Raw genomic sequence first — 12,121 nt, forward strand, 5'->3', positions numbered from 1 at the left:
TGACTGGGGCCTCCAGGTTTTTTGTTTTCCTTCAATATTTTTCCTCTTATCTCTTATAAATGCATATATTTTGTTTGTATGTTTTTTTGCTCACATGGATGAGTTTTTACCTCAGTTATGTCCACTGTTAAGTGGCCTACAGATCACTTTGCGATTATGCATTGTTTAGTTTAGTTCAAGGTTTTGTAGTTGTACATTTACTTCAAGCTGAGTAATCTCACCACACACGCACGTCAGTATGTATGTCAGTAAAGTGAAACATACAACAGTTAATTGGCTTCTGACGTTCAGCACTGATTCTGATTGTCTTTAGTTCAGTGTGTCTTTCAACCTGTGTTTGGTTAAAATTATGTGTTATGTGTTGCAGTAAAAATCTAAGCCTGTGCAAGTACTGCACATACGGTTATTGGCATAGCAGCCACTTATTTGCCACAGTCTTTCACTGTCTTTTAATAGGCTTCTAATATTCATATTTAGTCTGAACACATCTTAACACAAGCACAGCAGATTCATAAAGTCAGCTAAAGTGACTCAATAATGTCAGTTACACAGCAATAGATATCCAACATTAGCTGTCATAAGCTACTTGTCCAGACCAAGAAAGCCTGAAGTTGCACCCCTGAGTGTAACATACTGAGCACAAGTGTGTTTTTATGCTAATGAATTTAGCTTATCATTTCTTTTTTTATGAGGTACATAGCCTTGCTTTAAAACAACAGCATAAAATAAAGAAGCAGATATTGATAAACTAAAATTCTGACTAAAATAATCATAAAACATATATATTCAATTGCCAGTTTATTAGGTACAGCCATGTAAAACTATATGCTAACAGAAAGTTAATGTGAGGTTACAGTGAGAGGTGTTGATTCAGTTTTCAGTCACTTCATTCTCTCATTTTGGATATTTTATTTTGTGGAGGTGTTGAACTGTATTGCATTGTTGTAAGAGAGGTGTTTCTATTATTTTGTCCATCCCATTTCTATCAATGAGGGTTGGCTAGATAACAGCAGCACAAACTACATCCTCCATAATAAGCACACAGTTAAGTCTGCACCTCTCACAAACACTATAACAAAACATTATAACCCTCATGAAGATGGGACATATTGCAGGATTGTTTAATTAGACTGCATTGGCTTTTGTTAGGTGTACTTAATAAACTGGCAACTGAGTGTATATATTAAGGGGAGATGAAGCGAAAGATGAAAAAATTAGTAATTCTAAAAAAAAATAGGTGTTAAACACAGATAGATTAAGCCGACAGTGATTGTTGGAATATTTTATTTAATGCAGTTTGCTGTGCTATTTTTAGTTTGTACTGCCATCCTCTTTGAGCAACACTCCCACTCCCACACACAGAGAAGTGTAATCAGTGAAAACTTTCCACTGATTCTATTTTAAGCCCCAACCTGTAGCCTGGACCCTGATTCATATGTCCTGGAGCCCACACTGAAAACTAAACCTTACAGCTAAAATGTTCCAAATAAGGTGTGAGCTTACGTTTTACAGTAAGACAAGTACGCCTGCACTTCTCGTTATGACAGAACAGACACTGAGCCTCTTCAAAAAGAGAGGCAGACACCACTTAGCTGATGAACTAAGTGTACAGGTGAGGGTATGAGTTTGAAAGCTGAGCTTGCGTTGTGTAAAGCTTCTAGAAGTAGTTCACTCTCTCTGTTTGTTACTTCCACAGGCTCAGAATAGGGACTTAACCTAGTATTATAAAATAGCATTCAAACCAACCAACATTTCCCTCAGGAGTTGGAGGAGACCAAAACAGAGCTAAAAGAGAGTAAATATTGGATATATTTATCAGGTGGACACAAACACGACTCCTAGTGTATGCTAATGTTGCTCCGTAACTGTTGGATGTGTAAACAGGCTGTTTGCTAACAAGTTCTCCATATGAACATCAAAAGGTGATAACTCGGTGCATTCAGACCCCTTCAGTTTCTTTATGTTATGTCACAGCCTTATGCTAAAACAGTTGAAGCTCATTTTTTTTCTCCTCATCAATTCACACTGAGACACTAACCCAGAATGACAAAGGGAAAACTAAACAAAAACAAAGGATTTTACAAGTTTTTGCAAATTTTTGTTAGCAGCTCAAAGTAACATTAGCCATAAGAGCTAGCGAAGAATATTCTTTGCAAGACAATGAAGCTGCCAACCTATAGATTTGTGATATGCCAGTTTCATTTGACAAATCTTTGGGCGTCGTCTTTGTAAATTTTAAAACTATTCCAGATACTTGACTTTTTTGACATCATGCTAGTGTGTCTGTTAGCCTGTCATGGGTGTTCAAACTGTAGTAGTTACAAAACTAGGCCTTTCAATAGGTTTAAATGTCCTTGTCTAAGAAAAACGAATAATCAATGTTGATGCCTAATGAATAATGTTGGGTTACCATTTCTTAATTTATGGGCTATTTGGAATTTTTGGGGTAATGGTAGAGAAAAAGAGAGCATTTGTATACTAATTTGGACATCAATTACCATGGCAACAATGGAAGTTTCGAAGCATTTGGGTCAGTCCTTGACATAAGTATTCAGACCCTTAACTCAGTACTTTGTTGAAGTGCCTTTGGCAGTGATTACAGTCTGAGATCTTCTTGGGTACATTGCGACAAGCTTTGCACACTTGGATTTTGGGATTTTCTGACATTCTTCTAGACAGATCCTCTCAAACTCTGTCAGGTTGGAGTCTTGTTGGTTCATTGAAGTTCTTGTAGGAGGTAGGTCAATGCATGAATCAATCTAAAAATCTGTGATATAATTGAGATGCTCCCTGTCAGTGTGACAGATCGCAGTGCTGCAATTTAGTAGTACTACCATTAATGATTCAACCATCGTCCTCCATCGCTAATTTCATTGTTGTAGCACTGAATTAAGTACCAATATTTCTAAACTGTGAAAATGATCATCCAACTATAATACGTGTTGTCATATGACTGCCTGTTAGTTTTATTTATAATGTGGAACCTGTAATGTGTAGGTTACAATTAATTATAATGTGTCTTCTACAGGTCACCAAACATTAGCTGTTGTTGTTGTTTGTGTGTGTATGTGTATGTGTATGTGTGTGTGTTTGAAGTATCAGCTTCCTCCATGCTTGGAAACCAGAGATTCGCTTCCTGTTCTATAACCTGACTCCTCGCTCACGTTCGGTTACACACACTCAACCTACACAGATACATGTATAAGTAGAGTCACATATACGGATGCACAGGATCACTGCATTACCTTTTTAGTATGTTGACCATGAAACATTCAACAACAGTGTTGTCTGATCAGCAGTGGCAGCTGTTTGGTCATAGGGCCCCTTGTCTCTGATTTCTGTGTCCACAACAAACACACACACACGGCTAGCTCTCTGTTTTCTACATGTGAGCTGAAGTTTCCACAGTATTTAGTCAGCAAATGAATAATTCTGAGCAGTAAACAAAGCTGGTAACTTTTGGACCTTGTGGTCCTTTTCCAATCAGTACTTTTCCATCTGACCACCTGTCTTTAAGCTCACATGGTACTTACTCATCTACATATACAGTATTACAAACAGTGTTTACTGAAATGGTGTTTTATCTGCATTTCAATGAAATGAAGGTCTTGAAGAACCCCAAAAACTTCAGTTATGGGACAACATAAAATATATGTATCACAAGAGGTTTGTATAATCTTTCATGCCATCATTTACTTTAATTTTTAGGAAGGATAAAATGCTTGACACAGGAGAAGTCTTGCATTTTACCAGTTGTTGTTTTTTTATGTAGATTAGACGATGGTAAATCTGTGACATATTTGCAGTGGAGGTAGATTTAGACAAGACTGAAAGTCTACATCCATGCCGGCAGCTCTGTGAGAAAGTGCACAGCTAAATGTGCCTCTCAGTATGTTAGCATGCTAACACTGACAATGTTAATATAATGATATTTAACAGGTGTAATTCTTACCATGTTTGCTAACAAAGTACAGCTAAGGCTCATGTCATATCTTTCACAGGTACCAAAGTTTTGGACACATTTAACCTTTGCCCAGCATCTAACGTTTTACCTAGTGGTGGCACTAGATTGAAAGTTAAGGGATCAACACATACAATTTATTACACATCATGAGGGGGATATGAATGCACATACCAAATGTCATCCAAAACTCATGGAGTCCCTAAAAGTGTAATGGGAGCCTGAGCCTTCAGCTAAGGCTTAAGACTTTCCTCTTTGATAAAGCTTATAGTTAGGGCTGGCTCAGGCTTGCCTTGAACCAGCCCCTAGTTAGGCTGCTAAAGCCCTAGTCTGCTTGGGGACTTCTCTTGATACACTGAGCTATTTTCTCCCCTTCTTCTCTCTCTATTTGTATGTATTCGTGTCCCGTTAATCCAAGTTACTAACTTGGCCTCATCACAAGAGTGTTTGTGCTTTCTTGCATCAGAGGGGTTTTTTTGGATTGTGATGACACCTGGATCGTGGTTGCGCCTGCTGTCGTGATCCTGCTTTACGCCCACTTCTACTATTGTTATAATTAGTCAGACTTCTGTTGTTGTTACTGCCATTTTTGCTGCTATTAATATTATTCTGTTATATCCACTGCCATAATTATTACTGCTGTGAATAATATCTGCCTTGGCTAAGGCTGCTTATGTTCATATGTTCTGGAGTTATACAACACTTTATATAATGTTTGTCTTTCCTGCTAAGCTTGTTTGTGCACTACAGCCAAATGTAGATTTTCAAAGCTCTTGGCAGTTGCCATGAAGCCTAATTACTCTATGCTGTGTGCAACATTTTGTTCAAATTAAATCAAATTTTTTGCAAGGAGTAAAAAATGATCTGTGTGGAAATGAAAATCAATATGTGCAATATATTCAGCTTAACGACTGAAATTTTAGAATTTATTTTCTCATAGAGACTGCTGCATTAATTAGTATTTTATCTCTATCATTTATGAGTATGTTTGTTTTAAAGACAACATTTAAAGGCCCCCCAAACTAATTTCCTCAGTCACCTTCTTACTATAAGTGATGTTGTACTATAGTAACAAATCTTTTCCTGCCATATTCAGAACAGTTTTGGTTATTTCAGGAGAGATTTCTGTGTTTGTGTTTCTGTCTGTGCTCTGATCGCAGGTCTGAAGGGGGTGGGGCACAGTTGGAGCACGGTGATGTCACGTACTTCTGTGCACCAATCATGTTTCGGCAACATTTGAATAAGAAATTGATGAAGTTGTTGGTTTGTTTGGCCTCTATTTTTGAGTGTTGAACTCTTAATGAATAACACGTACATGTGATTTCTCAAAAGCCGTTTAACACCAACACAGATTAACGTCCAAAAAAATTTGCAGGGAAACGTATAAAAACTGATTTTGTGGGTTTTATAGATGCTTGCACACCGCTCTGCAACATTTGTGCATGGGGAAAAATAAGATGGCCCTCAATTTCAGTGGATTTCTGCCTGCAGAAATATATGTTTGACCAATTAGATCCTTTGTTACGACTGATGTCATTCATCCAGGTCATAGCTAGCTTGCTGCCAAATTGGTGTCTGCTTCAATCTAGATACATTGAAGATGCTAACGTAGCTGGTAAACACTTGCTAACGTTATATGTTGGTCACAGTCTCAAACAAACAGAAGTGCATCAGAGCACTGGGTGCTAGTCTGTGGGACCTTAGTCATACAGTCCTTCTTCCCTGCTTGACATTATGTAGCGTTCCATGCAGCAGTGATATTATGATGGTAGTGAGGGCTTAATCACCTAAGAAGAGCAAGCTGCTCCCGTTTCTTCGTGGTTGGGTTATTGTCAGATCAGAGGTCTGGTGTTTGGAGCAGCTGAATGGTGTCGTTGGTAAGTTACCCAATAATGTGTAGATACAGGCCATGAATCTTTGGAAGTGCAGGTAAAGTGTATTTTTCAGAGAAACAAGACTTTGGAGCAATAAGCTTTTGTTTTTGGGATAGGTTTTTGTTGTGTGGAGTGGACACGGGCACCATTTCGGAGGAAAGTCCTTTTTTTCTAGACAGAAATGGAACCCTGCAGCATGGACCATTCACACTGGTCTTGGTGTGCACAGTTGGGGAAAACTGGCGTGCAGATTTTCTGTGTTTTCATGCCACATTTTCGCATCACACTGGTGAGAAACAGCTTTAATTGTTGCTTTTTTAAATTTGTGAATATCTAATGTTAAGATTTGAGTATGCAGTCACAATTTTTTGTCATTGATTTCTTAAAGCTTTATTGCACATATAAGAAACAAATTCACAAACACAACACTGCATGCAAAGAAGAGCTGCCATTTTATTCATTTGGACATCAGTTACAGCTAATTGCTTGTTAATAGTTTTTCAGTATGTTACTTTGCGTGACTTTTTTTCTTCACCAAGCAAACAAAATCATTTATCAAACTGACTAAAAGTTGTCTCGGTTTTATCAATAAAAAACCTTAAAACACAACAAACAGAGTGCATTAAAAAACAAAGTCTAGTGGAGAGTAGGAGAGGAGGAGCAGGCAGCACAATAGAATTTCACTCCTCAATTCCTCGAGAGGATCAGAGGGATAAGTCCTGGATTTGGAGACTAAAGGGGACCAAAAAATGAAATATTAAGAATTACAGAAGTCAGAGAAGTTCCACTCTTGTGAATAATGACAAAAAAACTAAGGATTCCCCTTTAGAAATTGTCACTTAACTTATTGTTGTATTAAAAAAGTTTTGAAAGAGAGACTCCACTTGCTAAAGCAGAGGGTGTTTGGGAATAAGATCTTAGCATCTTCTCCTGACGGGCCGGGAGTCAAGCAAACATCGTCCTCCAGCATCCTCAGTGACACTTGTACCTGTCCAATTTGCAGTAATCTGAATGAACTTTCCCCTGGGAGGGTAATAGCATTCCACGTAATGATGTCCCACTGTGACAGCTGTAACTGGGTGGGTAGTTTGTAGTGGGCAAGGGATTATAGGTCAGCGAACACGTTTGATACTGCGTTTGTGTCTGAGACAGCTCGGGATGCATTTCTTCTCCGACTTGTTGCCGGGCGACGCCGGGGCCGGAGCTGTAGACCCCTGCTTCCTGTATAGAGAGAGAAACCAGACACAGAGGCAGAGACATGAGAGGAGGAAGTGTGATTTGAGTGTTTGCTCTGGCAGTGACACGAGAGCATTTAATTATTAACCGCAAACTGTAGCCTCTGCTGATAGAACCACTGGTGTGATCACAGTCCAGTCTGGGGCAGCGGGGACCAGCACCAACAGGCTGGTTATTATCCTCCCTCAATGCATCAATAGTGTACTAACAATTACCAGCTTGATGGATGGATACAGAGCACGCTTCCCAACTCAGAGTCACTACCCCTGAAGAGTCAATGCTCGTTAAAACTGCAACACCAACTAAAACACAATACAAACTTTAGCATGTAACCAAAGAAAAGTTTAAAAGTTCTGAGAAACAAAATTGGTACTGCTTCCTAAAGAGGCACCCCTATAAAGAGTTTATAAGTTGTAACTAATGGCTTTGTTAATGCTAAATAAATCATTTACTAAAGCTTAATAAAAACAACTTTAGGGTTGCCAGGTTGTGAAAAATCTCTTTGACCGATTGGACTTACCGACAGCAAAATGACTGGATGTGGCCCATAATCCATTTATTAATTAATTATGAAGCATTTATTAATGGTTACTAACATTTATAACCACACTATTTACACTACAGTAGCCCAGAGTGGACAAACCAAACACTGGCTCTAGATAGGGCCATTTGTGTTTTTGTGTCAGCCATTGTAGTTCTCCTCCACACTTGACACACAGAAGTATCAGCTGGTTTTAATCTGCAATTTCACCACTAGATGTCACTAAATCCTACACACTAGACCTTTAAACATTTTCTTTTCAGTGTCCTAAGAAGAAAAACAAAGGTTTACCATTCTGCAATTTACATGAGATTTTTGTGCTGATTAATGTGTCTTGGAGTAACAAAAATGTATCCACACATCTCAGATTAAAGAGCTGTTAGCCATGCTGGCAGCAGACTAGCAGTGTTGGTTGGTTGGTCTAGCACTTTGGTCCACACTGAATATATCACCAACTATTGGATCAATTGCCATCAAATTTGGTACAGATATTCACAGGCCCTAGAGGATGAAGCCCACAGACTTTGGTGATAGTCTGGCTTTGCCTATGGTGCGACCAGCAGGTCAAAATGTTCACTCATCCAGCAAAATATCTCAGAAACTAGATGAAAGTTTAGCACAAATTTTAGTCCAGATAGTCATGTTCCACAAAGGATACTTTCCTGTAGCACCAGCAGCAGGTTGATATTTGAGTTTGTCCAATACCTTTGTGACCAAATGACGCTACACGGTTATAACGGAGCTGTTTGCCATGAGGGCTTTCTGCTGGAAAGGGATTTCTTTGTTAAGATGGGGAAAGAAATTATGGCTTGAGTTTGCTAAACCTTTGACATCCCCATCAACCTCAGTTGTGTTTTAAGTTTAGTTTTTATAAGCTAATGTTAGTATGCTAACATGCTAAGCTAAGATGGTAAAAAGACTCCTAGTCTTATTTAGTGACAATAAAGAGGTGACAGTGGAGATACATGGTTGTTAGTCACAAGAGGGGAGAGAATCAGATGACAGTACAGCATTTAGTTAGTGGGTCTTTGTGAGGACACTAAACGCTATATTAACATTTGTATCCACTTATAGAAGTGCCAGTGTCACTCAGTGCACCGGCTATTGGCTGTAAGTTCCAGGTTACTGCAGCAGAGTTGTTCCTCACCTGGCGGCAGCAGCGGCGGCAGCAGCAGCCTCTCTGTTCCTGATTTGTTTCATCACTTTGAGCATGCGACAGATCTGTCTCAGGGTCATCTTTGGAGCATGGCATGCCAGGCGGGGCCGCGGGGTGCAGTGAGGACCCCGGTATGAGAGGAGTGACATATAGTTGCCTCGCCTGGGTGCTTTCCCAAACAGCTGCAGGGGCTGAACACTGGCATAGCAGGATGCAAACTGGGAGTCACGGAGGGAGGAGAGAGAGAAAAGTCAGACGTTTGTCATATGTTGTGATCTGCTGCATAGATAGATTACATACATACATCAGAGGTGGGATCAAGTCATTGTTTTGCAAGTCCCAAGTGAGTCTCAAGTTTTTGCACTTAAGTCCCAAGTCAAGATAATCCTTAACTTTGAGTCTGAGTCTTAAACAAGTCATAAAGCGAATTTGACCAAATGTAATGCCTATTTAATGACAGAGTAATAACATATTACATTTACAAAAATAATAAATGCGTTAAAGAAATTATATTTATTTATTAAAACAAGTTTGTTTAAACCAATATGACTGAACTGGATCATAAAAAAGTGGTGCTGACATTGCACTTCCAGAGCATATAATACTATTAACCAGGACCACACCAGAATGAATTTGTATGTTTCTGTTCTGGAAAAAACATGTTCCAAAATTGGCCTGGGGGGAGGGTATCAAGTATTTTCAAGTCAAAACACTTCAGTCCAAGCATATTTTTGAGTCACTGGTGTCGAGTCGCAAGTCTTTGGATTTTGTCAAGTCGTGTGTAAAGTTATCAAATTTGTGACTCAATTCGGACTCGAGTCCAAGTCATGTGACTCAAGTCCACACCTCTCACATACATTTGAACATACCGTCATCCATATGGTGAACAGCCAATAATAAATAAGCATTGTACTTTTTGTCTTACAGACTTACAGACATATTCCAACTCTAAGGAAACAGAAATAGAGTCACGCTAAAAACAACATTATTTAAATTTGGGGATTAATTTCAATATTTTCAGTAAAAAGTCAAATTTGTGAATTTTCCATACTAATATTAACTTTTCACATAACGTTTATCCCTGATTTCTATTGTTCCTCAAAATTCTAACTTTAAAAGCATGATGCTATAATTACTTTTTACTTCTCTACTGTACAAAGTAAAAATCTTAAAAAAAAATAGCACATGTGCATAAAGTTGAATATATTATAAATACTGTTCAAATTCTGCTTGGTTGTCTCGAGAGTTTAGTTATAGAGAACTGCCCTTAATAAACCAATAATGTAGATTTCATGGTACTTCTGACGATATACATTTCAGGTCTGCAGGCAACCATAAGACAATTAATCAATCCATTCAAAGTTGGTACATGTCCTCCCTCCGAGTATAAATACAGCACCTAATGGTGCACTGAAATATGGAGGAGCATGCTGCTGGACCGGCTCAACGTATGTGGTATTATCTAAAGTACCACATCAACCCCTAAATGTGTATAGTACTTAATGTACTGTCTGCCTCTTTAAACTGAATGTTAAGTTCTGTTTTTACACCACACATTTGTTACTTAGGAAACCACTGATGCATCATGGGAAATACTGATAATTATTTCATTACAAATTGCTATTATTGGCCTCCCAACATGTTAACCTACTGGAGCATAATAGATGCTGTAGCTGAGGCAGCGGAACAGAATGAGGCCATGTGAGCTGGTTACAGTCTCAGCTGTGTGCCGCTGTCTTTCACACTTAAACTGGTACACGCACACACACACACACACACACACACACACATCACACCAATTTAATTAGTGTACGAGCCACTGTCTTCCTCTCGCAGACTTAATCACCCTCTCCATCAGAAACCCAAGACACACACACACCCACACACACACACAAGGGAGCAATCACACAAAGAAAATTCAGTTGAGCAGATTCATTTACAGGAACGACATTTGATCATGTAGATTTGCCTAACAACAGTTGCTTACTCATCCACACAAACACACACACACCCACACACACACACGGACACAATAGCTAACCTGCAACAATATCTTTGTCATGTAAAGAGAAATCAATATCTTTGATCATATCCAGTATCTATAATATAACTATTATAGTAAATTCAACAGGCTCCAAAGGAATGCACAAAAAAGTTACTTTTTGAGTTCAAGGATGGAAACACATCTCATGCAGGTTTCCTAAAAATGTCAAAGTTCACACTTAAAACACTGCAGGTTACTCTCACTGGGTTTCCCTTTTCTTGTTACTCCCTGAGAGCGTCTAACAGTCACCTCAAGTCACAATTAACATGATGCATCACTCTGCGTGAATGACAAAGCACCTAACAACAGGGCTGAGACACTTTTTAAAGTTTGAGATACACAAGCAGAAACACACAGATACACACACACACACAAATAGATAGATAGCTAGATACTCACAGGGACGACAGTAGCCATGGTGGGGTGTTTATTCTCTGCGGTGAAATACTTATCGGGATGGGAATCATTGCCTTCTTATACATGGCGACATGACCAGGCCAGTTAATGGGCCAATCATACCTCAGAAAACACAAAGTGACTCCACCTACTCATGACATCACCACAAAACACACGTACAAACACACACACACACACACACACACCTGTTGCTTCAGGTTACACAGACACTGACACGCAGTCCATTATTGAGGGCTCTTTTGTTGCGCAGGATATATTTAGAAACAGCTGTAATTCTGGGAATGAGGGGAAAACAACAGGGGAGCATGATAACTGTGAGAGAAAGAGAGACTGGAGGAAGACTTGGACAGACAGATGTCAGGAAAGATGACAAAATGGGTCAGGAGAGGAGACAGTGATGGAAGAGGGAACAGGTGGACAACAAAAGACAGGGCGAGGAGGGAAACAGGCGTCACCCAGTGTAAGGTGACGTGCCTGAACAATGTGATGCATTGGCGCGTTACATATCGTTCATCGGTACAATATTACACATCACTGATGGGAAGAGACAATAAAGGGGAGGCACACACTCACTCTGATGTGTTTTGTAAAGGAAAGAAACAGATGAAGGGTTAGGCTGCCAACACATCATACTGTTCAAACCATCTTTCAAACTCACTGTCTCAACACAATATTCAAAAACACTGAACACAGTTACTAATTGTAATCAAGATCTCAAAGTTTCCAAGGTTGCTAAACAACAGTTAGTTTCCTGGTGATGACGCTGTATCTCTAGATCCGTGGTTCCCAAACTTGTGCCTTAAAAGTCTACTTGTTGCCCCTCATCTCAGCGTAATATGGTGTGGATATGTGCTGTGAGCAGTTCAGAGTAACTTTTTATTTTAATGATTTT

The sequence above is a fragment of the Epinephelus moara genome, chromosome 20, assembly GCF_006386435.1.
Source record: "Epinephelus moara isolate mb chromosome 20, YSFRI_EMoa_1.0, whole genome shotgun sequence".
NCBI lineage: Eukaryota > Metazoa > Chordata > Actinopteri > Perciformes > Serranidae > Epinephelus > Epinephelus moara.